The following is a 24,014-nucleotide window of genomic DNA, read 5'->3' on the forward strand; positions in this document are numbered from 1 at the left end:
TTAATTAGAGAGCCAGTAAGATGCAACAATTAGTCCCTCCCCCCCAAATTTAAACACAGACACACATATAAGTAACAAGAAACAAGTTTAGTAATGGATGCTAACTTATCAGTATCCACAAGGCAATATTTCAGGCATAAAACAAACCATTTGCCTTCCTATGGACAAGAATCTTTTTGCATTACTGTATTTTATAACTTACAGAGCTGTGAAATACTTCAAAGGCAATGAAAGGTACAGGCTTCTTCAAACAAAATAACCTGGAAGCAGGTACTTGACAGGATATTCAGTAATCTATTTTTGTTCGTTTTTAAATCTTTAACAATTTTTCTGAGATAAATATCGGAATCCTTTGTTTCAAACGACATGTTCTATGGAATCAATTTCTAGTCATAGCTTATATAAAAAGAAGAATCACTTTGGTTGAAATGAGTATAGGGGCTTCTGACTAAGCTTCCTCCTTATTTTTTCTCTTGGATTTTTCACTGAGACCCTAATCCAGAGTTTTTAGATATGTACAAATCACAGCTTGGAAACCATAAAAATGATCTCTGTAATTACTGATTTGCCTTATATTCAATCCCTCCGTTTTCCTTTAGTAGTTCCCATGCCCACACATTGACCCATGTTTCTAAATGTTCTCTACTAAACACACACACACACACACACACAGAATTGTATTAAGTAATGAAAGTATCCCTTTCAGCATCCTTACATATTCTCAAAATTATTCATGACTCCAAAACTATTCAGGGCTGTAGAATTTTCCATTTCTGAATTTCATAGAATAATTGAAAGTTACCTGAAAGAAAACTTCCCACTTCAGTAAATAACCTGCATCCTAAGAGTCTTGGCGTATTCTTGAAAATAATTTACAAATATATTTTTAAACTGGATTTTAGTTGGATTTTAGTGCGATGCCTCCTCTGTCATTGATGTATGCAGTTTATTTTCTTAATTTTGCAAAACATGGCCATATTTTTAGATGCCTCTGGGCATATGTACCAAAATGTCTTTATAAATTCTGAAATCATGCTTTATTTCAATCAGTTCTTTATTTCTATTTCAAATTATATGGATTGTGAACGTCTGTTATGTGAAGACTGTGAAAGACATTCTTATAAACAGCACCCTGTTTCATCACTACCCATTCTGTTCTAAAATATTTCCTCCTCTATTCTGTTTGTTGACTTTACAGTAGTCTGGCTTCATTTCTTAGAACCCAGGGTCATTGTTAGTAATTCCCATCAAATGATCCACTGTCTTATTGTCCCAACTCCTTATAGTGAAACTCAGATCCTCAATTAATTTTCTGATTCATGCTACTTGTTCTTGAAAGTACCCTTCGTTTCACTGACCTATAATCAACGGTCTATTCAGCTGATCTCCTAGACTTGACCTTTTTGCCAAGATGCCTTTCCATTTCTTTTTCCTTGACTTACCCCAGAATAATTCTGTATGTGCTCTATACTCCTGTGCCATTTTGTCTAGTCTTTCCTGTCTTTAGCTTCCCAAATCTTCACCTGAGCTTCCTTCTATATAATCCCAGAATTGTAAGAGACCAAGATATTGAACTTCACTGTTACCTAGTAAAATACCAAGTTGTTTTTCTTGCCCTAAAGCTATCATTCACCCTCACTGCAAAATCCAACACAGTGATGTGGAGTATTTTCATAAGAGATCAATATTTTCTTAAAACAGCATCAAAGAAAATCACTAGTTGAAGTCTGTTAGGTCCACTGAAAAATTTTTATTCTTCCTTCCCTCCTCACCTAGTCTCTTGACTAGGGTAGAAGCATAGACCAATGAGAAAACTTGATAAGATAGTTAATTTTGCTAAGTAAAAGACTTAGCAGTCCTTTATTATTATTACCCACTCCAGTATTCTTGGACTTCCCTTGTGGCTCAGCTGGTAAAAATCTGCCTGCAATATATATGTCAATCCCAGTCTCTCAGCAAGAACTGGGAGTAAGGATTTCTTAGCTGGTAAAGGACTCTCTCAGCTGGTAAACAATTGCCTGAAATGTGGGAGACCTGGGTTCGATCCCCGGGTTGGGAAGATTCCCCTGGAGAATGGAAAGGCTACCCACTCCAGTATTCTGGCCTGGAGATTTCCATGGACTGTATAGTCTATGGGGTCACAAAGAGTCAGACACGAATGAGTGACTTTCACTTTCACTTTCAAGGACTGTATACTAAATCTGTTAAATGTTTTAAAAATCTTATTCTTCACAATATCCTCTAAAAGGAATACTATTACTATCCTCATTTTACCGATGAGAAAAGGCTGAGTAATTTGCCAATGTCACCCAAATGATAACTTTTATAGACAGGACTCAAATTCAAGTCTTTCTGACTTCAGAGCTCACTAAACTCGACATCCTCCCAGGATAACACACTAATATCACAATCTATTACTAAATGAGTGGCAACCTTGACTGATTTGCATTTCAAAACATTTACATTCATTTGGGTAGAAAAGTTCAGAGACAAATCGTTAACCAGAGGGAAATCTCAGGAAAAAGCAAAACATCCAAAATAGTGGCAAGGGCACCGGTCAAAAGATAAGGAGGCCCAGTTCTAGTCCCAGTTCTTGTAGCAGAAGCTCTCAGGCTTTCTGTTTTCTCATTTGTAAAGTCAGAGTTTAAAAAAAATTATTAGAGTATAGTTGCTTTACAATGTTATTTTCTGCTGTACAGCAAAGTGAACCAGCCATATATACCCTCTTTTTTGCAAAGCAGAAATAGAGAACAAATGTATGGATCCCGAGGGAGCAAAGTGGGCAGGTAGGAAGAACTGGAAGATTGGGATTGACATATATATTGCAGGTGGATTCTTTACCAGCTGAGTTACAAGGGAAGCCCATGAATACTGGAGTGGGTAGCCTATCCCTTCTCCAGCAGATCTTCCCTACCCAGGAATCGTACCCAGGGTCTCCTGCATTGCACGCAGATTCATTTCAGGCAGATAGTAACTGAGCTATCAGGGAAACCCTACATATATACACTACTATGCATAAAATAGATAACTAATGGGAACCTTGGAGAAGGCAATGGCACCCCACTCCAGTACTCTTGCCTGGAAAATCCCATGGATGGAGGAGCCTGGTAGGCTGCGGTCCATGGGGTCGCTAAGGGTCGCACACGACTGAGCGACTTCACTTTCACTTTTCACTTTCCTGCATTGGAGAAGGAAATGGCAACCCACTCCTGTGTTCTTGCCTGGGGAATCCCAGGGATGGGGGAGCCTGGTGGGCTGCCGTCTGTGGGGTCGCACAGACTCGGATAGGACTGAAGCGAGGCAGCAGCAGCAGCAGCAGCAGCAATGGGAACCTACTATATAGCACAGGAACTCTCCTCAATGCTCTGTGGTGACCTAAATGGGCAGGAAATCTAAAATGAGACTTTTGTGTTAAATAGTCCCTAAGGTTTCTTCCAAAACATAACTATTTACTTCCTGAGGGGGCTGAAAAAATCCACAGACAGTATCATCAGTCTCTGAAGTTGAAAGAGAGCTATGACAGCACTGTACCTGGGTTGAGCTTGTGTAGATTGAGATTAATTATGCAAGTCAGTCTGGCTCACCTGTTGGTCTTCTCCTCTCTTGCTCTGTATCAGGACAACTGCTGAGTGAGTCGATGAGAACCAGGCAAGTGTGAAAGCAGTGTTACTTCCTAGGAGTGCTGTCATCAAAGTGGCAGGTCAGATCACCGCCTGGAAGGTAGTTGTGCATTCTACCTTAAAGTCAGTCTCTCAGCATGGAAGAGCCATTCCAACTTGAAGACACTGGCGTGGGCTCATGTGAACAAAGGAAGTGTCCACAGCAAATGATGTAAGTGAAAACTTATAACTACAAGATGAAAATCTGGGAAACATGCTGTACAGTTTCCATGGAACACAGCTTGAGGGAGGAAGGCCTGGATGAGTATTGTTGAGCAACAGCAGCAGCATATAGATCACTGATATGCGGTAATCACAGTGAGGGTGTCAGAACATCTGTTATTATGTCTGCCTGGCTGCCCTTTCTGTTGGAAACTGCTCCTCTACCACATCAAGCAAATCTGATGTGGCTATATGGTGGGCAAATAACTCAAGGGGGCCGATCAGAGTATCTCGTTTCCCAGAGCTCAGATACTGATTGACCAGAAATGGGCATGAGGCCTAAGTAGGGCCAATTAGTGTCTTTTGGGAAGAATTTCCATTGTTATGGGAGAAGAGGAATTTGTTTTGAGTTTATGAGCTATAAAGATCATTGTAAGATGGCTGCACCACTTGGAAAGAGTAAACCAACATGAAGGAAGGAAAGACAAGGGACATCACCTAAATACCCAACGCCAAACATGCCTGAAACCAGAAAACACTCAATATCTTAACTAGATGAGCCCCTAAATTCCACCCCCCCCCCTTTTTGGACAGGTTTATTGGGGCACGATTTACATGCAGTAAAATTCACCCTGTTTAGATGAGTAGTTCCATGAATTTTGATCAATGTATAAAAATGGTATAATCACTACCACAATCAAGATATAGATTATTGCTGTCACCCCAGAAAGTTTCATCACACCCCTGGGCAGTCTCCTACTTTACCCTGCCCCTGGCAAACACTGATGTGTTTTTCTATCCCTATAATTTTGTCTTTTCCCTGCATGCTTAGTCACCTCAGTTGTGTCTGACTCTCTGAGATCCTGTGGGCTGCAGGCCCCAGGCTCCTCTCTCCATGGGATTCACCTGGTAAGAATACTAGAGTGGGTTGCCATGTCCTCCTCCAGGGGGTCTTCCCAACCCAGGGATTGAACGTGGGTCTCCTGCTTTGCAGGTGGATTCTTTACTGACTGAGCCACCAGGGAAGCCCATAGTATTGCATTGTTTGGATATATCACAGTTTTGTTTATTCATGGGTTCACGAGTATATAGACTCTTTCACTTTTGGTGAATATGAAGAAAGCCACAATAAATAATTGTTTTTCAGGGTTTTGTATGGACACATTTTCATTTCTCTTGGGTAAATATACCCAAACATGGGATCGGCTGAGTACTATGATAGATATATTTCTGATATTATAAGAATTTTCTGAACTATTTCAAAGTGGCTGTACTGTTTCGCATTTCAACCAGCAATGGAAATTTCTATTGTTCCTTTCTTACCAGCATTTCATGTTTTTTTTTTCTCTTTTAATTTGAGCAATTCTAATAGGTATCTCTTGTAATTTTAGTGAAAAGTGATGCTAAGTGTCTTTTTAAAATGTTTTTCCAGTGTTTATTATGAATAAATTGGACCTCCTGGAATTTTTCTACAGAATCATAATTAAATAACCCTGGTGGTGCTACCCAGGCTATGTGAGGAGCAGCTTGCTTTCAAATCAAAATCAACCATCTTGTCATACGCTGATTTTTCATTCATATCTTTAGTGAAGTATCTGATCAAATCTTTTGCCCACTTTTAATTGTGTTTATTTTCTTATTATTATATGATTAGAATATACATTCTGGATACAAGTCCTTCATCAAATTTATGTTTTGCAAATATTTATTCCTAGTCTTTGATTTGTCTTTTCATTTTCTTTGCAATGTTTTTCAAAAAGCAAAAGTTTTTACTTTTGAAGAATTTCAATTTGCCAATTGTTTTATTTTATGGGTTATGTTTCTAGTATCCTATGTAAAAAAAAAAAAATTTACTAAACCTAAGGCCATGACATTTTTTTCCTAAATTTTTTTCCCCAGACACTTTCTAGTTTTAGATTTTCCATATAGAATTATGATCAGTTTGGGTTTGATTCTTGAATATAGTGTTCCTCCCTTTTAAAGCTGACTTAATTTGAGTTTTTGCCTCTAATGTCTAGAGTCTTGACTACTATAAATGGAGTTTTTCACAAATGTTGAATGAGAAGTATTTTAAGGAATTATTTAGTGGAAGAATAAAGGTGTGAGAATAGCAATGTATTTTACAAAAATAAAGAGACTTGGGCTCTAGATATTAAAACATACAGTAAACCACAAGAATTAAAGCAGTATGGTGCTGGTATAGGAAACAGTGGGCAAAACAGACAACCTAGACATAGGCCAGCATGTATGATTTTATCAGTATAAAATTATTTCCCCAAAAAATAGTGCAGGTAAAATTAGATTTAAAAATGTAAGTTATATTCTTACATTCATCAGTTAAAAGTAGATATTTAATTTCTAAACACATGGGGTTTTAAAAGTATCTTTGGTATTAATTTCTCATTTTGATATTAATTTCTAATTTAAATGCTTTCTTCTCTACAATCACCACCTGTGTTTTCTTAGTCTTCTAACTTTATTGAGGCTTTCAATGGCTAAGTCAAAGATCTCTTGATAAATGTCACATTGCACTTGAAAATATGTGGGTTATTTTCAAATATCTTTTGATATTGATTTCTAACATAATTCCATAGTGATAAAGGAACAGACTCTATCATTTCAATACCTTTAGACCATGAAAATTTTGCACTTGTTTTACGCCCCTAGATATGTTCCAGTGTCTCCTAGTTTATAGTCTATGGGAACTTGAATTCGTATCCTACCATTGTGTGAAAATTGTGTAAATCTTAATTACGTTGAATTGGTTTATGGTACTTTTCAGGTCTACTATATCCCTCTACTTTTCTGTATATTTATTATATTGAATTTTGAAAGTTTGATATTGAAAACTCCAACTAAATATCTTAATTTATCTACTTAAAGAAACTGTAATATATAATAGAATTATGTGTAACTGTGTTCTGTATTTTCCAAGTCTCCTGGTAAATGTGTTATCATACTTTCATAATTTAAAAAAGAGAAAAAAATGAATTATATTCTTAAATAACATCAAAATTCCAGGTGCATTAGAATGAAATATGAAAGATTAAAACATCTAGGGGAAAAACTTCTGAAATGGTAATTCAGAGTTGACATCTTGGTTTTTTCAAAAATCTGTATCTCATTTCATTATACTCAGGTCACACAAGCATCTAGATTATATCGATCTTTTATGTTGAAAGTGTAAGCGCTCTCTTTTGATGGGTAATTTTATTAATTTTCATCTATCACTCTCAAAAGTATGGGTATTCAGGCAAGATTTGTGAAAATATTTTTCTCACCAAATTAAATATTGCTTCTAATATATTCCAGCGAGAATGTTTTATAGTTAACTCTGTGGGTGTGGGGTCTGGGGGCAGAGTCGAGGGCTGAATTGACTGCAGTGTTTCTGTGAGGTGAAGCCACATTTTTCTTGTCTTCATAGATGCTTCAGCCTGGGAGATTAGTGCTTACCTTGATTTAATGTCTCATCAGAAGCATGACATCTGCAGCAGTCTGGCTGCAGCAGGATTAAATGAAGCATGGCTGTTTCTTCAAGAGAGACTTAGCCCTAGAGGGAGGGGCAGGAGATGAAGAGAGAACAAAAAAATTTATTGAACTACAGAGTGAGAAGGAATGATTCAACCCCCTTCACCACAGGCACAGTGTAGGGAAGAGAAGGCACCACAGAGAAGAGGTTTGTACTCAAGAAATCTAGGAGTTGAACTCAAGTAGGAGGCTTCAGACTTTTAGGGAAGCTGCTCTGGGAGTTCAGGGAGGGGCTCAGCTTCTCTTGGACCACTCCTGCCCCTACACCACACCATTCTGTCTTTAAGGGAGAAAAAAATGGGATTATTTTCAGTGTTTGGAAATTGACTCCAGAGCCCTGTGAGGACAAATTTTGCCACAGCAGCATATTACTTCTCCCAGAAGCAAGCAAGCGAGTATAAAAAATGCTAAACTAGGGCAAGGTGAAGGTCAGTCCACCCAGAATTCTGCCTCTGGCAGAGGATCAGGGAAGGGCTGTGGGAACTGAGCATTATGGGGTTCTTTTTGCACCCCCAACCCCAAATCTTCTGAGTTCCTCCACTGAATCATTAAGGATCCAGGGCTCATGAAATTATTTAAGTGTTTCTTATAACTCTTATATGTTTACTATTTTAATGAGATAACAAGTACTTTAAATTCACTCAATATTGTGTAAAGCGGTGCTTCTAATTTGTCCTAAAGTTAACCACTTTGAGTTTTAGTGAGTGGATCTATATTCATACATAGCAGAGTGTTAGGATTCTCACATTCTTTCTGTCCATCTTTTTCATGACTTCATAGGCTTCTATTCAGTTCAATTCAGTTCAGTTCAGTCTCTCAGTTGTGTCCAACTCTTTGCGAGCCCATGGACTGCATCAGGCCAGGCCACTCTGTCCATCTCCAACTCCTGGAGTTTATTCAAACTCATGTGCATTGAGTCGATGATGCCATCCAACCATCTCATCTTCTGTCATCCCCTTCTTCTCTGACTTTCAATCTTTCCCAGCTTCAAGGTCTTTTCAAATGAGTCAGTTTTTCGCATCAGGTGGCCAAAGTATTGGAGTTTCAGCTTCAACATCAGTCCTTCCAGTGAATATTCAGGATTGATTTCCTTTTAGGATGGACTGGTTGGATCTCTCTGCAGTCCAAGGGACTCTCAATAGCCTTCTCCAACACCACAGTTCAGAAGCATCAATTCTCAACAATCAGCTTTCTTTTTAGTCCACTTCTCACATCCATACATGACTACTCAAAAAACCATAGCTTTGATAGACAGATGGACCTTTGTTGGCAAAGTAATGTCTCGGCTTTTTAATATGCTGTCTAGGTTGGTCATAACTTTTCTTCCAAGGAGCAAGCATCTTTTAATTTCATGGCTGCAGTCACCATTTCAGTGATTTTGGAGCTCCCCAAAATAAGTCTGTCTCTATTTCCATTGCTTCTCCATCTATTTGCCATGATGTGATGGAACCATATGCCATGAATTTCGTTTTCTGAATGTTGAGTTTTAAGCCAACTTTTTCACTCTTCCCTTTTACTTTGATCAAGAGGCTCTTTAGTTCTTCACTTTCTGCCATAAGGCTGGTATCATCTGCGTATCTGAGGTTATTGATATTTCTCCCTGAAATCTTGATTCCAGATTGTACTTCATCCAGCCCAGCATTTTGCATGATATACTCTGCATGTAAGTTAAATAAGCAGGTGACAATATACAGCCTTGATGTGCTCCTTTTCCAATTTGGAAACTGTCCATTGTTTCATGCCCAGTTCTAACTGTTGCTTCTTGACCTGCATAAGGATTTTTCAGGAGGCAGGCAAGGTGGTCTGGTATTCCTATCTCTCAGAATTTTCCACAGTTTGTTGAGATCCACACAGTCAAAGGCTTTGGCATAGTCAATGAAGCAGAAGTAGATGTTTTTCTGGAACTCTCTTGCTTTTTTGATGATCCAGTGGATGTAGACAATTTGATCTCTGGTTCCTCTGCCTTTTCTAAATACAACTTAAACATCTGGAAGTTCACAGTTCATGTACTGTTGAAGCCTGGCTTGGAGATTTATGAGTATTGCTTTGCTAGCATGTGAAATGAGTGCAATTGTGTGGTAGGTATTACCTTTATTCAGGATTGGAATGAAAACTGATCTTTTCCAGCCCTGTGGCCACTGCTGAGTTTTCCAAATTTGCTGGCATATTGAGCACAGCACTTTCATAGCATCATCTTTTAGGATTTGAAATAGCTCAACTGGAATTCCATCACCTCCACTAGCTTTGTTCATAGTGAGGCTTCCTAAGGCTCACTTGACTTCACATTCCAGGATGTCTGGCTCTAGGTGAGTGATCATACTATCATGATTATCTGGGTCGTGAAAATCTTTTTTGTATAGTTCTTCTGTGTATTCTTGCCACCTCTTCTTAATATCTTCTGCTTCTGTTGGGTCCATACCATTTCTGTCCTTTATTGAGCCCATCTTTGCATGAAATGTTCCTTTGGTATCTCTAATTTTCTCTAGTCTTTCTAATTCTATTGTTTTCCTCTAATTTCTTTGCATTGATCACTGAGGAAAGCTTTCTTATCTCTCCTTGCTATTCTTTGGAACTCTGCATTCAAATGGGTATATCTTTCCTTTTCTCCTTTGCTTTTAGCTTCTCTTCTTTTCACAGCTATTTGTAAGGCCTTCTCAGACAACCTTTTTGCATTTCTTTTTCTTGGGGATGGTCTTGATCTCTGCCTCTTGTACAATCCCTGCCTCCATCCATAGTTCTTCAGGCACTCTGTCTATCAGATCTAATCCCTTAAATCTATTTCTCACTTCTACTGTATGATCATAAGGGATTTGATTTAGGTCATACCTGAATGGTCTACTGGTTTACCCTACTATTTTCAGTTTAGATCTGAATTTGGCAAGAAGGAGTCATGATCTGAGCCACAATCAGCTCCTGGTTTTTTTTTTTTTTTTTTTTTGCTGACTGTATAGAGCTTCTCCATCTTTGGCTGCAAAGAATATAATCAATCTGATTTCGGTATTGACCATCTGGTGATGTCCATGTGTGGAGTCTTCTCTTGTGTTGTTGGAAGAGGGTGTTTGCTATGACCAGTGCATTCTCTTGGCAAAGCTCTATTAGCTTTTGCCCTACTTCATTCTGTACTCCAAGACCAAATTTGCTCGTTACTCCAGGTATTTCTTAACTTTGTACTTTTGCATTCCAGTCCCCTATAATGAAAAGGACATCTTTTGAGGGTGTTAGTTCTAGAAGGTCTTGTAGGTCTTCATAGAACCATTCAACTTCAGCTTCTTCAGCATTACTGGTTGGGTCATAGACTTGTACTGTGATATTGAATGGTTTGCCTTGGTAATGAACAGAGATCATTCTGTCGTTTTTGAGACTGCATTCAATTACTGCATTTTGAACTCTTTTGTTGACTATGATGACTACTCCATTTCTTCTAAGAGATTCTTGCCCACAGTAGTAGATATAATGGTCTTCTGAGTTAAATTCACCCATTCCAGTCCATTTTAGTTTGCTGATTCCTAGAATGTCAATGTTCACTCTTGCCATCTCCTGTTTGACCACTTCCAGTTTGCCTTGATTCATGGACCTAACATTCCAGGTCCCTATTGCAATATAGCTCTTTACAGCATCAGACTTTACTTCCATCACCAGTCACATCCACAACTGGGTGTTGTTTTTGCTCTGGCTCTGTCTTTTCATTCTTTCTGGAGTTATTTCTCCATTGATCTCCAGTAACATATTGGGCACCTATCAACCAAGGGGGGTGGGGAGGGGGGTTCACCTTTCAGCATCCTATCTTTTTGCCTTTTCATACTGTTCAAGGGTTTCTCAAGGCAAGAATACCTTGCCTTGAGAAGTGGTTTGCCATTCCCTTCTCTAGGGGACCACATTTTGTCAGAACTGTCTACCATGACCCGTCTGTCTTGGTGTTACAAGGCATGGCTCATAGTTTCATTGAGTTAGACAAGGCTGTGGTCCATGTGATCAGCTTTGTTAGTTTTCTGTGACTGTGGTTTTCAGTCTGTCTGCCCTCTGATGGAGAAGGATAAGAGGCTTATGGAAGCTTCCTGATGGGAGATACTGACTGAGGGGGAAACTGGGTCTTGTTCTGATGCACGGGGCCATGCTCAGTATATCTTTAATCCAATTTTCTGTTGATGGATGGGGCTGTGTTCCCCCTGTTATTTACCTGGGGCCAAACAATGGTGACCCCAGGTAAATATGGGCTTCCCTGGTGGCTCAGCTGGCAAAGAATCTGCCTGCAATGTGGATGACCTGGGTTCAATCCCCAGGTTGGGAAGATCCCCTGGAGAAGGGAAAGGCTACCCAATCCAGTATTCTGGCCTGGAGGATTCCATGGACTGTATAATCCATGGGGTCACAAAAAGTTAGACACGACTGAATGACTTTCACTTCCCTTCACTTCAAATTATGGTGGAGATAATGAAGACAATGGTGATCTTCTTTGAAAGGTCCCATGCTGGCACTGCTACACTCAGTGCCCCCAGCCTTGCAACAGTCCACTGCTGATCCACGCTTCCACTGGACTCCTGGACACTCCTGGGCAAGTCTGGGTCAGTCTCTTGTGGGGTCACCGCTCCTTTCTCCTGGGTCCTGGTGCACACAAGGTTCTATTTGTGCCCTCCAAGAGTCTATTTCCCCAGTCCTGTGTAAGTTCTGGCAGCTTTATGGTGGGGTTAATGGCAACTTCCTCCAAGAGGGCTTATGCCACACCCAGGTCTGAGGCACCCAGCCATACCCAAGTCTGCTGCACCCTGAGCTCCTGCCCCTATAGCAGTCCACTGCTTCCCCTTACCTCTACTAGAGACATTCAGACACTCAGTGCCTCAGTCTCTGTGGGGTCTTTGGGTCCTGGTGCACACAAGGTTTGTTTGAGCCCTTTGAGCATCTCTGATAGGTATTGGGTTTGATGCTAAATGTGATTTCGCCCCACCTACTGCCTTTCTGGGGCTTCTCCTTTGCCCTTAGATGTACGGTATCTCGTCACAGTTGCTCCAGCACTACGTGGCCGCTGCTCCAGTGCCTACTGTCTTGCTGAGGAGATGCAGTTTTTCTCAAGTTTCCCAAGCATGCCATCGAAAGGGCTTGTATATGGTACATCACTTGATTCAGTGGTGAAGAAGAGAGGACTTTGGAACTGCCTGAATCCAGAAGCTGGGTGATCTGGGGAAGTTCATTTCTCTCTCTGAGCCTCAGGATCATCAACTCCACAGGAGACACTCAAACACAGTTCTGTCTCTGTGGGTCTCTGGGTCCAGGTGCATACAAGATTTGTTTGAGCCCTCTGAGTGTCTCTGGCAGGTATGGGGTTGATTCTAAACGTGATTTCACCCCTCCTACTGTCTTGCTGGGGCTTCTGTTTTGCCCTTGTATGTGGGGTATCTCCTCAAAGTCATTCCAGTGCCACACAGCTGCTGATCCTTTTAGGCTTCTTAGTTCTTTCCTATTGTGGTCACTTCCCTCCCCTTCTAACTCCTTCCTTCCTCTCTCCCTCTCTCTTTCTCTTCGTTGCTTTTCTCCTTGTCTTTCTGCCATATTCTCTTTCTGTCTCTGCCTCTCTCTTTCTCTTAGTAATGAATGCTAAGGAGAATTATTCACTGTAGGCCTTTAGGCCATGCTCTTCCTTCCATCATGTTGCACTTCTATTTAAGTCAGTGCTTAGTTCTATAAAAGGCAGTGAACTTGCAGATAGAACATGGGCTAAAGAGTCAGACAGAGCTAGGTTCAAATCCTTCCCATATTATTTACTACTTTCATGACATTGAGTTTTTTTTAAAGCTTCTTTTTTTTTTTTTTTTAATTTGAGAATAAATATGCATATCCTCATGAGTCATTATGAAGATTAAGTGATTTGAAAAACTTTAAATGGTTTGAAAAAGACTTAGCAGCAGCAGCAGCGACTGGCTGCTGGTGAAGATTACTTGCAGTACTTCTACTTTTTAACTGATTAAAAATCTAAAACTCTGTCCCACAAAGAGATCATAACACGAAGGCATTGTTTAAAACCTCTCCTTTTCCCATGTTTTACCCTCTGTCTAAACCTTCTTTGATAGCTGATACTCAAATTTACTTAAGAGCCAGAAACCACCTAGCTGTTCCACAACCTCTTCGCCTACCAACTGCTACATTCAGTCTCTTGAAAAAGGACTTAAACTTTGGCTGAGTAGAAGGTAGTGGTAGCGATGGAGATTTAATAAAAGGTGGTTTCTTGTTCCTGAAAAAAAAAAAAATGGTTTGAAAAATATATAGTTCAATATTATTTTGATAAAACTTATTTAATTTATTAAACAAATGAATACAAGTCTCAAGACAGGGTCTGACTTGTTATCAAATCTTCCCTGTACTTGAAAAATAAAGTTTTCCAGGTAAATGGTGAAAACTTCCTCCTTTGCCTAACTGGCAAGAACATGGCAGTCATTGACCAATAAGTAGAGAAATAGTTCATCACTTCTCCATTACACCTGGTAGTGTCAGTCTTGAGGGGACAAAATGAGGGAATTTTTATCAGAGTAAACCTAGAAGCTGATCATGTATGAGCTAATGCTTGCCGCTATATTCTACAACCACTTGGAAACTGCCCCTAGTACAAACATTCCCACAAAATGTTTAAAGGCCTTGGACAACCCAGTGGGGAGTTCTTGGGCAGGAACTGTTCATGAGCATTTTACCTTTTGGACTGAAATTGCTAGGACTTTGTAGTCCCACCTCACTAACTCACTGAATGTGGGCTTCCCTATTAAAGGCATGACCTCAGGAGAGGTATTTCTCAGTAGCTGAGGTAAACTCTGAAGGACTGACAGTTAGGTGCTGTCTGCTAACTGCATTCCTACATCTGGGTAGCAAGTTCTTCCCTGAAGGAGGGTTTGGGCATCATACATGGTCTTGTCTGTCACGATAAGATATTATCTTCAAAATATGTTCTAGTGCTTTTTATGTCTTTATTACTGCTTCTTTAGTAAAAATCTCTGTCTTTATTCCTATATCTTTAATGAAATAACAAATAATATTGCTACTTGCATTATTGATATGTAGTAAAACACTCCAGTATTTAGTGACTAAAAGTAATAATGACTTAGTATTTCTCAAAATTCTTTGTGTTGTCTGGGACCAACTGTATAGTTCTTCTGCAGTCTTGGCTGAAGTGACTCATGCACCTCCAGTCATTTTCCCTCTCTGTCATGGATGAAGGATATAATGGGATCTTACTCACATGTCTTGGGCCTTGGTGTTGGCTGGGTCTCTCTCCATGTGATCTCTCACTCAGTAGTTTAGCCTGTTTCCCTATGTGGGAGTAGAGTATTCCAAGAGGCAAATGTGGAAGCTATGGGACAGTCACCAGAATTGGTTGCATTCTATTGGTCAAAGCAAGTCATAAGACTACTCAGATCCAAAGAGTGGAAATGTAGATTCTGTTTCTTGATATTAAGAGCTGTAAAATATTGTTGCTCCATTTTTTCAATCTACCACATTCTATTCTCTGGCTCTGAAGTGCAAAAGGCACTCACTCTCTCCCCACGAAGCTGTTCAGTGCAGCACCATTATCAAGTTTGAAGTCCACAGTCTCAATGTAACTTGGAACAAAGCTTGATCATTTTTATTGCCATAGATTGTGTTGTGCTAAAGAGATCTGACATCTAAGAAATGCAATTTTTAAAAGAGAAACTCTTTTGATATCCTTCGTGATGCAAGTTACTCCCTAATTTCTACTTTAGGTTTAGCTGATTTTTCTGGGTGACTTAAGAAAAAAACCTTTAGATCTGCCATAATGACAGTAAGCATCCTATGTTATTAAATATTAGGGCTTATCATTGTAGAAAATAAGTTCTGTTAATGTCCAATCAAATTGTGATCTTGATCAGTCTGTGTGGTAAATAGGTCTTTCGGATGGCTCTTTCCATCATAAATCTTATTTGAGACAAAAAGTGGAAAAGAGTTGTAAAGGATTGTTTGTCAAAAATACCTTGAAAACTGTAGCACTTCAAGAAAAAGTTGTAGATGGGGTTCATCTTTTTAATCTCATTTTTAAAATATTTTTTATCTATAATCTCTGTAGATAAATAATATTTGTATACTCTGCTTGGAAAAAAGTCATCTCAAAATTTCTTTTGACTCCATGAACCTATTAAAAATCTATTAATAGCTATGAAAAGTGATCATACACACAGGATTTAGGGGTTTGTGGCTTCTATGAAATCTTTTATGATAATGCTTGAGTTCTCAAAATTTTGAATGCTTATAAATATGTGGAAGTGTTTGTCAAAGTTTGAGTTCCAGGCTCTAGGAGTCACGATTTGTGACTAGATCAGGCCAGATGAGGATCAGAGATGTCCATTTTCTTTACAAAAATGCCAGATGAGTCTGACGCAGGTTAGTTTTGAGTTTGATTTCATTTGAGAAACCTAGGAGTTCATAAACCTTCCAGTTAAACTCTTTGCTCTTTCCAGAGATAGATATACAACTAAAAATAGCAAATGAATCATTTTTTTCCTTTCTTCTGGTCCCAGAATACTTAACCAGAATTTCATCGATTTATCTATTACATCTGGTTCAGCTAATGATTACAGTGGAGTAGATTTCAATTGGATGGTTGTCTCATTGTAAAAATAAAAATATGATATGGCTTTGATTACTTAGTTGCAATTTTAAAGTTCTAATTCCTTGAACATTTCCTAAACTGCCCTTGAAAACTAAACACCAGAGATTAACATTCTTCAATTGCTGTTAATATGTTTGTATTCATTTTCACATAGCTGGAATCAGCATAGTAATCTTCTTTCTTGTAACATTTTCCATATACAAGGCTGTATTTAATTCCCTTTATCAAAATCATCTACATACTTGTATTTTGTATAGCTATAATATCCCACTGTGACATGTGTCAGAATCTGTTTTATTTCTTATTGGTAAGCTTTGGCTTGTAGATTCAACTTAACATCAACTTTATGCAATGATATCTCCTTTTTTTTTAATAGATATTGTGAAGGAATTATCATGTGAAAGCATCCTGTAAACTGATCTTGAAAGATACTTGGGCCTTATATTGACACATAATTAGTCCACAAAAAATGGGTAATAAATTGAACCCAAAATGTTGTCAAGGAGGTAAACACAATTTTAGGCATCATTAAGCATGATGTTAATAGATTCTAGACAGGAATATGGCAAGTGGAAATCAATCAAAAAGAGGGGGTGGAAGAAGCTCCTCCCAGAAAAAAATATACCAACTCTATGCAAATTTATAAACTTGAGTTTGTAAGCATGGCAGAAGGCAGCTGGATGAAATGATATTGTGTAAAGTTTCACAAGCCTCCTCAACAGACAAAATATGCTTTCTTAAGGCAGATTATAAAGATATATATTGGTGTTTCAGGAGACTTCAATTCTCTTGAAATCTGTTAGAACTCTAAATTTGGCTAAAAGGAGGACATCTGATAAATTTTTGACTACCTGACTATTTTATTACTGAGAAAGTAAGAGATTAAATGCAGGCAAATTCATACTGGACTTGATTTTGACTGAGAAGGAAAAACTGATTGTTAATGTAACAGTAAATGCTTACTACCAAAGAAAAGGAACACTGGGCTTAGTTATTCATGTGCCCTAGACTTTCAAAGCCAGTTGTTAAAACGCTTCCTTGAGGCTTTGAAAGGGAAAATAGATGATGAAGGGCAGAAAGTTCTATAAATGTAATTCAGGCTGTATAAAAGTTTTTAAAAGTTCAATGAGAAAGGCAAAAGGAAAGACATCTAAGGAAAATAATGTGGTTGCATAGGTATTTTACTCTAAGTCCAGATTCATAAAAGACTTTTACAAAAGACATAAAGAGAGACATAAAGAGGAATATAAAAGAATGACTGGAATATAAGAAATGCACCAAGAAGCCTAAGGCACAAGTGAAGTGAATGAGGTAAACTTTAGAGAGACAAAACATTAACAAAAATGGTTCTAACTACACAGAGTAAAAAGAACCTTAGGTCCGTGGTCCAGACCTTTCTGGTCCGAGGTACCAAAAAACTGGAGACTTGCATGGTGGCTCAGACGGTAAAGCGTCTGTCTACAATGCGGGAGAACTGGGTTCGATCCCTGGGTCGGGAAGATCTTCTGGAGGAAATGACAATCCACTCCAATACTATTGCCTGGAAAATCCCATGGACGGAGGAGCCTGGTAGGCTACAGTCTATGGGGTCCCAAAGAGTTGGACACGACTGAGCGACTTCATTTCATTTTTCATTTCATCCCAGTTTTTAAAGGGAGACATGTTTATGTCAGAAGGTATGAACTGAAGAACTGAATTTTAATCAGTAACTGAGATTGGATTTTTAAATATAAAGTTCGTGAACCTTTAGAAAAGAATAGGGGGATCACCAAGAACCAATATGTACTCATCAAGCACTGGTGAAGCCATATTGGTTTCATATCATTTTAAGGTGATGATTGACTGCTAATTCAGAAAAAGTGTCATTGACTTAGTACCTACTCATTTCAGTGAAGGGTTTGATTATTTTTCCTTCATGTTATTTGGGATAAAATGGTAAAACACTTCATGGATCATTAAATGAATTAATAACTTGTAGCTACTGTTTAATACTTAAGGAAAAGAGGTCTTTATTTGGCTAGAAAATGTTCTATTCTTAGCAATTCAAAATTTACACCAGTGACTTGAATGAAGGAATATATCGTGTACCATATAGCACACATGAGTTCTAGATAAAATATATCTCACTAAAACAATTTTATGTAGCTCTTGTTTTGCCACTCACACTGTTCACTGAATCCAGGGTAGATGAGGTGCAACCAGGAAAGCTGGAAGAAGACTGGAGGAGCCGTGTTGATTATAGACATGTTTATTCTCTCAGGGAACCAGCAGCAGCATTAGAGAGTCTTCAAAGACTACTGATATACTAAAACAGACAAAAGTGGCCCATGGCCAAGCGTGTGCGCAGGTGCAGTGCTCCCAGGGTCAGCAATATTGTTGTTTACAGAACATAAGGTGTGAGGCCATGAGAGAGTGGGGCAGGAGAGCCTGCCTGACGCCACGTTGTCAGTTGCTTTCTCCACGGATGTTGTTTACTCAGATTTGAGTCTTGAACACCACAAGTGAATCTGTGCCAACTAGAACCACATTGGACTATACGGATTATAAGAAGGATTTATTGACTATTATTAACTAACCCTCCATCCTTGAAAAAAAATTGTTGAGAGTTCACTCCCCTGTAGTAGGCTGAATGAATGCCTCTCAAAGATATCTTAAGTCTCAGTCCTTGAAACCTGTGAATCCATTACCTTACCTGGTGAAAGACACTTTGCAGATGTGATTAAGTTAAGAATCTTGAAATTGGGAGATTGTCTTGCACTGCTTGAGTGTAGCCAATATGATCACAAATGTCCTTATGAGAGAGACCTAAGAGGGTCAGAATCAGACAGGAACACAGAAGCAGAGGTTGGGCTATGTGAACAGCCTCTGGAAGCTGGAAAAGAAGGAACTGAAGTCTCACCTGGAGCTCCCAGAGGGCATTCAGCTCTGGACATCTGACCTCCAGAACTGTTAGATAATAAACTTGTGCTGTTTTAAGCCACCAATTGGCTCCAGCCTGGGGCTCCAGGTTGTTGGAGGTGGGGTGAGGGAAGAGAGACCAGAGAACTCAGGTGGTTGGCATCAGCAAGTGTGAACTTCCTTGGGACAAAGCTTGGAGAAATCTGCAGGGGTCTTCAGCAGCTGTGCTGATCCTTAGTTTCTTCAGTTATGAAAAGTGCCAGGGCCATCTGAAGAGATGGTCACTGGCAACTGCTGTTGCTTCCACTGCACAGAGGATATTGGTAGCTCCTGCTTTTCTTCCTTGTTCCTAACTATCTCTATTCATCTCAGCTATACCTGTTCCTGTCAGGAGTGGTGGCGGTGGTGAAATGAATCTGGTTCTTTGTATTGTGCTTGGAAAGGCTAGGAAACCTGGCCACTCGCCCTGCACTGAGTTTGAGTAAGGGAAGCTTTTTCTAGCTTTCTGTCTTATTGTGGGCCGGTGCTGGCCTAGGAGATGGGGTGATACAGAAAAAATGAAGCTGTTCATCTTTTCCTTGTTGTGTGGCTATTCTCAAGTTTTTTTTTGTTTGTTTGTTTTGTTCCACAGTGTTGCTGGAGTTTCCTAAGTGAACTCCAGAGCTCTCCCAGAAATGTCTTTGTGTCTAAGTGTCCACTGTCTAACTGTGGAGTTTGTGAGGGGACAGACGCTGATCTCTTACTCCACCAGCTTGGTGACATCACTGTAGAAATAGCTTTTCAATTCTAGCTCTTCATCAGGCTTTGTTTCCTTCAAATGCTGGTGCTGTCTATAGACTACTGTAGCTCTCCATTGGTCTAGTCTGTGTGTTCTGCATCGGTGTTCTTTTCCGTTCTTATAAGTGCCCTCTGCTCTGGCACCAGGATTCTTAGTGCACTGTGTCAAGAAGAGGGGAGTTTTTAATCCTATAATGCATTCAGTTGAAAAAGAAACCTAGTCATTGAGATTTCAGGGGATGTCTGGACGGAACAAATTACATCAATAACACGTGGAGGTGTCAGGTCAATCCGTGGCAGAGGAGAAGTAGTGAAGAGAGCAGTAAGGACCAGTTCTTCTTATGATAAATCATACAAACAATTAAGGCCATTCTTAAGACCTCAAACGAAAGATGACAGTCACCTCCACAGAGAGGTAAAGGGGGAGGGGTCTTTCCTGTCTTAGAACCACCCTTCTTAATGAGTACTTAATGGGGTTAATAATTTATTACTGGACTCAGTGCCAATTTAACTAGCTTAGTATAACCCTTCAAGTTTGAATCAAAAGATGACACCTTCACAAAAGCCAGAAGTCATAATAAAGGCATGTTTTATATTCAGACAACAAACCAATGAGTAATCACTACCTATGTTCCCATAAAAAAAATGGGATAATGCTCTCTTTGTGAGGAAAGAAATAAAACCATCAGATTTCTACCAGGAAGGGAATCAACTCATCAGATTTCTATCAACACCAACCTCTTGATAGTCTTCAATACAACATAAACAGGCCATGAAAGGGCAATAGAACCATACACCATCATAAAAAAGATTTAGCTTTGAGAGCAACCATTGAACAGAAAACCCAGACATAATGAAGGATACATTTTGCTCCTATAGAACTTTGGTCACCCTATAGTCAATTTTACAACACTATCTGGCTTTTGGCAACATGAAATATATGTCTAGTCCAAGATGAAGAATCAAAATGATTTTTAAAAAGTATTCAAAAATAAAATTGGGGCTAAAATACAAAAATATTGAGCCCAATTAATGGCTAGTGCCAAAGATACAAGATACAAGGTTAATCAGTAGCTTTTCAAGTAATAAGGTGAATTGGCTAAACTGGAAATAAAAAATACTTGGTCAGTGAATGGCATTAGAATTGTCCTTGTCCTTACACTACCAAATCCCACAGCTGAATCTGTTTAGTCTCCATCAGAATTCTTTGCACTGCTCCAGTTTGGTTTCTATTGCTAACCAAGGGAAATTATGAGAAATGATAGACCAGTCACTCAGAGGTATGTGTCAAGACACATGTCAAAGACTTTTGTTCGATTGTAAAAAAACCTGCCTGCCAAGCAATGATAGTGTCAAAAAGTTCTTTATGATCCAGCCAGTTGAGAATGTTTTGACTCCCCATTCACTTAGAAAGAACATAAAGAAGACCTTTACTTAGCATATCAACTAATAGGCATCAAATACTGATAAAAATAATTTTAAAAATGAGACTTCTAAGTACTTTTTTATACGGGAGGATGGGAAGGAGAAATCTTCCAAATTTATACATTATGCTATTTGAATGTCCTGTAATTGAGCAGTGCTGTGCCTCAATGTTCTCATCTGCAGCTGCTCAAATGCCCGCATCAACCATTAACATGATATTAGTTATCTGCCAGAATGTCAATCCAACCTCTGCCTTACTAACCCAGTTAGTTCTTCAAGACACAGCTGTGATGTTATCACCTCTGAGAATGAGACTTCCTAACCTGGGCTGGGTGCTCTCTCTTAGGAGCTCTTATAAGATGCTGCACTCTTTCTCTTTTTCTAGCAGCTTGTGCTTTGTGTTCAGTCTCTCAGTCAAATCCGACACTTTGCAACCCCATGGACTGTAGCCTATTAGGCTCCTCTGTCCATGCAATTTTTCAGGCAAGAATGCTGGAATGGGTTGCCATTTACTCCTCCAGGGGGATCTCTCTGACCCAAGGATCGAACCCATGTCTCTTGCATCTCCTGCATTGCAAGCGGATTCTTTATTGCTGAGCTACCAGGGAAGCTCTTTCAGTAGCATTGCCAGTTTATTATTTCTCCTTGGGATTAAGTTATTCAAAGGAAGGGATTGTCATTTTTATGAATGCTTCTATAGGAAATTCTGATACATTGCAGACGCACAATGATGTGTTGAGTCAATGAAAAATGAGTGCATGCATGACTTCTCCATAAACCAGAATAGAACAGACATCTAAAAGGGCAGATTTCTTAGCAAAAGTCTCTAAAGATAGGGTTTAAGAGCTTAACAATCTCTATTAGAATATAAGTGCCATGAAGGCAATGACTTGGTTGGTTTTATTCACTGTTGGCTCTCCAGAACCAAGAACATTGTTTAACAGACAGTAGGTACTCAGTGAAAGTGTTAAACGAAAAAGTGGAAAATAATGAACCGAGGCTCATTTGAACTAAAACCTTGTTTCAAAGGCATCTATGAGAGAGTCTCAAAGGTAACTGTAATTATAACTCGAATGGTATTTTACAGTTCACAGAAGATACTTCATTTAATTCCCTTAACATTGCTCGGTAGATTTTATTGTAACCCACCTCTATTATGCAGAGGAGAAAACTTGAGCTGAGAAAATGGCACAATCAGAACTGAAACCTTAGATCTCTGACCACAAATTCTGGGATTTTTCTGCTGCACTGAACCTTTTCAATCCCTAGCATTAAGTGTAATTGTTAGGTGGGAATAAAGCAGCCCTTCCGCAGAGAGACCACAGCTTTGTTTCCAAAATAAACATTTAAAACATCTGACCGTAAAATGGGACAACAACAACGATTCCCTGAATAGCATTAAAAGAAATGCATAAGATACAGAGTCTAGGACGCAATTCTCCTTTTTGAAAACAGAAGAAAAGCAACAAGACCTTTAGTGTGACAGTCCTTTGAGAAAGAAAATGGATTTGATTTTTTAGCTCACTGAGTGAAACTGTCAATATGCATACCTTCAGTGACAAGAAGCTGACAAGTCTTGGAATAATTCAGAAAAAATAATTACTTGCAGGAATTAATATAAGAACTGATTATTTGTAACTGTGCTCTCAGTTCCGTTCAATCACTCAGTTGTGTCCGACTCTCTGCGACCCCATGAATCGCAGCACGCCAGGCCTCCCTGTCCATCACCAATTCCCAGAGTTCACTCAGACTCACGTCCATCGAGTCAGTGATGCCATCCAGCCATCTCATCCTCTGTCGTCCCCTTCTCCTCTTGCCCCCAATCCCTCCCAGCATCAGGGTCTTTTCCAATGAGTCAACTCTTCGCATGAGGTGGCCAAAGTACTGGAGTTTCAGCTTTAGCATCATTCCTTCCAAAGAAATCCCAGGGCTGATCTCCTTCAGAATGGACTGGTTGGATCTCCTTGCAGTCCAAGGAACTCTCAAGAGTCTTCTCCAACACCACAGTTCAAAAGCATCAATTCTTTGGTGCTTAGCCTTCTTCACAGTCCAATTCTCACATCCATACATGACCACCGGAAAAACCATAGCCTTGACTAGACGAACTTTTGTTGGCAAAGTAATGTCTCTGCTTTTGAATATACTATCTAGGTTGGACATAACTTTCCTTCCAAGGAGTAAGCGTCTTTTAATTTCATGGCTGCAGTCACCATCTGCAGTGATTTTGGAACCCAAAAAAATAAAGTCTGACACTGTTTCCACTGTCTCCCCATCTATTTGCCATGAAGTGATGGGACCAGATGCCATGATCTTCATTTTCTGAATGTTGAGCTTTAAGCCAACTTTTTCACTCTCCTCTTTCACTTTCATCAAGAGGCTTTATAGTTCCTCTTCACTTTCTGCCATAAGGGTGGTGTCATCTGCATATCTGAGGCTATTGATATTTCTCCCGGCAATCTTGATTCCAGCTTGTGCTTCTTCCAGCCCAGCGTTTCTCATGATGTACTCTGCATATAAGTTAAATAAGCAGGGTGACAATATACAGCCTTGATGTACTCCTAGGTAATAATAAATAACAAAAAAATTGGGAAAATGTTAAAAAGGATTCTACTCTACAGTATCCAGGGAAGAAGACATCAATTCAACTTTTAGAGATACAAAGTTGATTGCAGCTGGATTTTTAATAAACTCAAGATCTGTGCATTCTATCAGCAGTATGTTTAAGGGCCTTGCCCGAAATACATATACAAATGTGATAGTCTTTAAAATGCCCTTTCCACAAAGATATCTATATCCTAACCCTTCTACAAGGGAATTTTAACTTATATGACTATATATATATATATATATATTTTTTTTTTTTTTTTTGGCAGGTGTGATTAAATTGAGAATTTTGAGATGGGGAGATTATCTTGGATTATCCTGGTGGACCCTAAATGCCCATGGATTCTTATAAAAGG

The sequence above is a fragment of the Bos taurus genome, chromosome 1 (assembly GCF_002263795.3).
Source record: "Bos taurus isolate L1 Dominette 01449 registration number 42190680 breed Hereford chromosome 1, ARS-UCD2.0, whole genome shotgun sequence".
NCBI classification, from domain to species: domain Eukaryota; kingdom Metazoa; phylum Chordata; class Mammalia; order Artiodactyla; family Bovidae; genus Bos; species Bos taurus.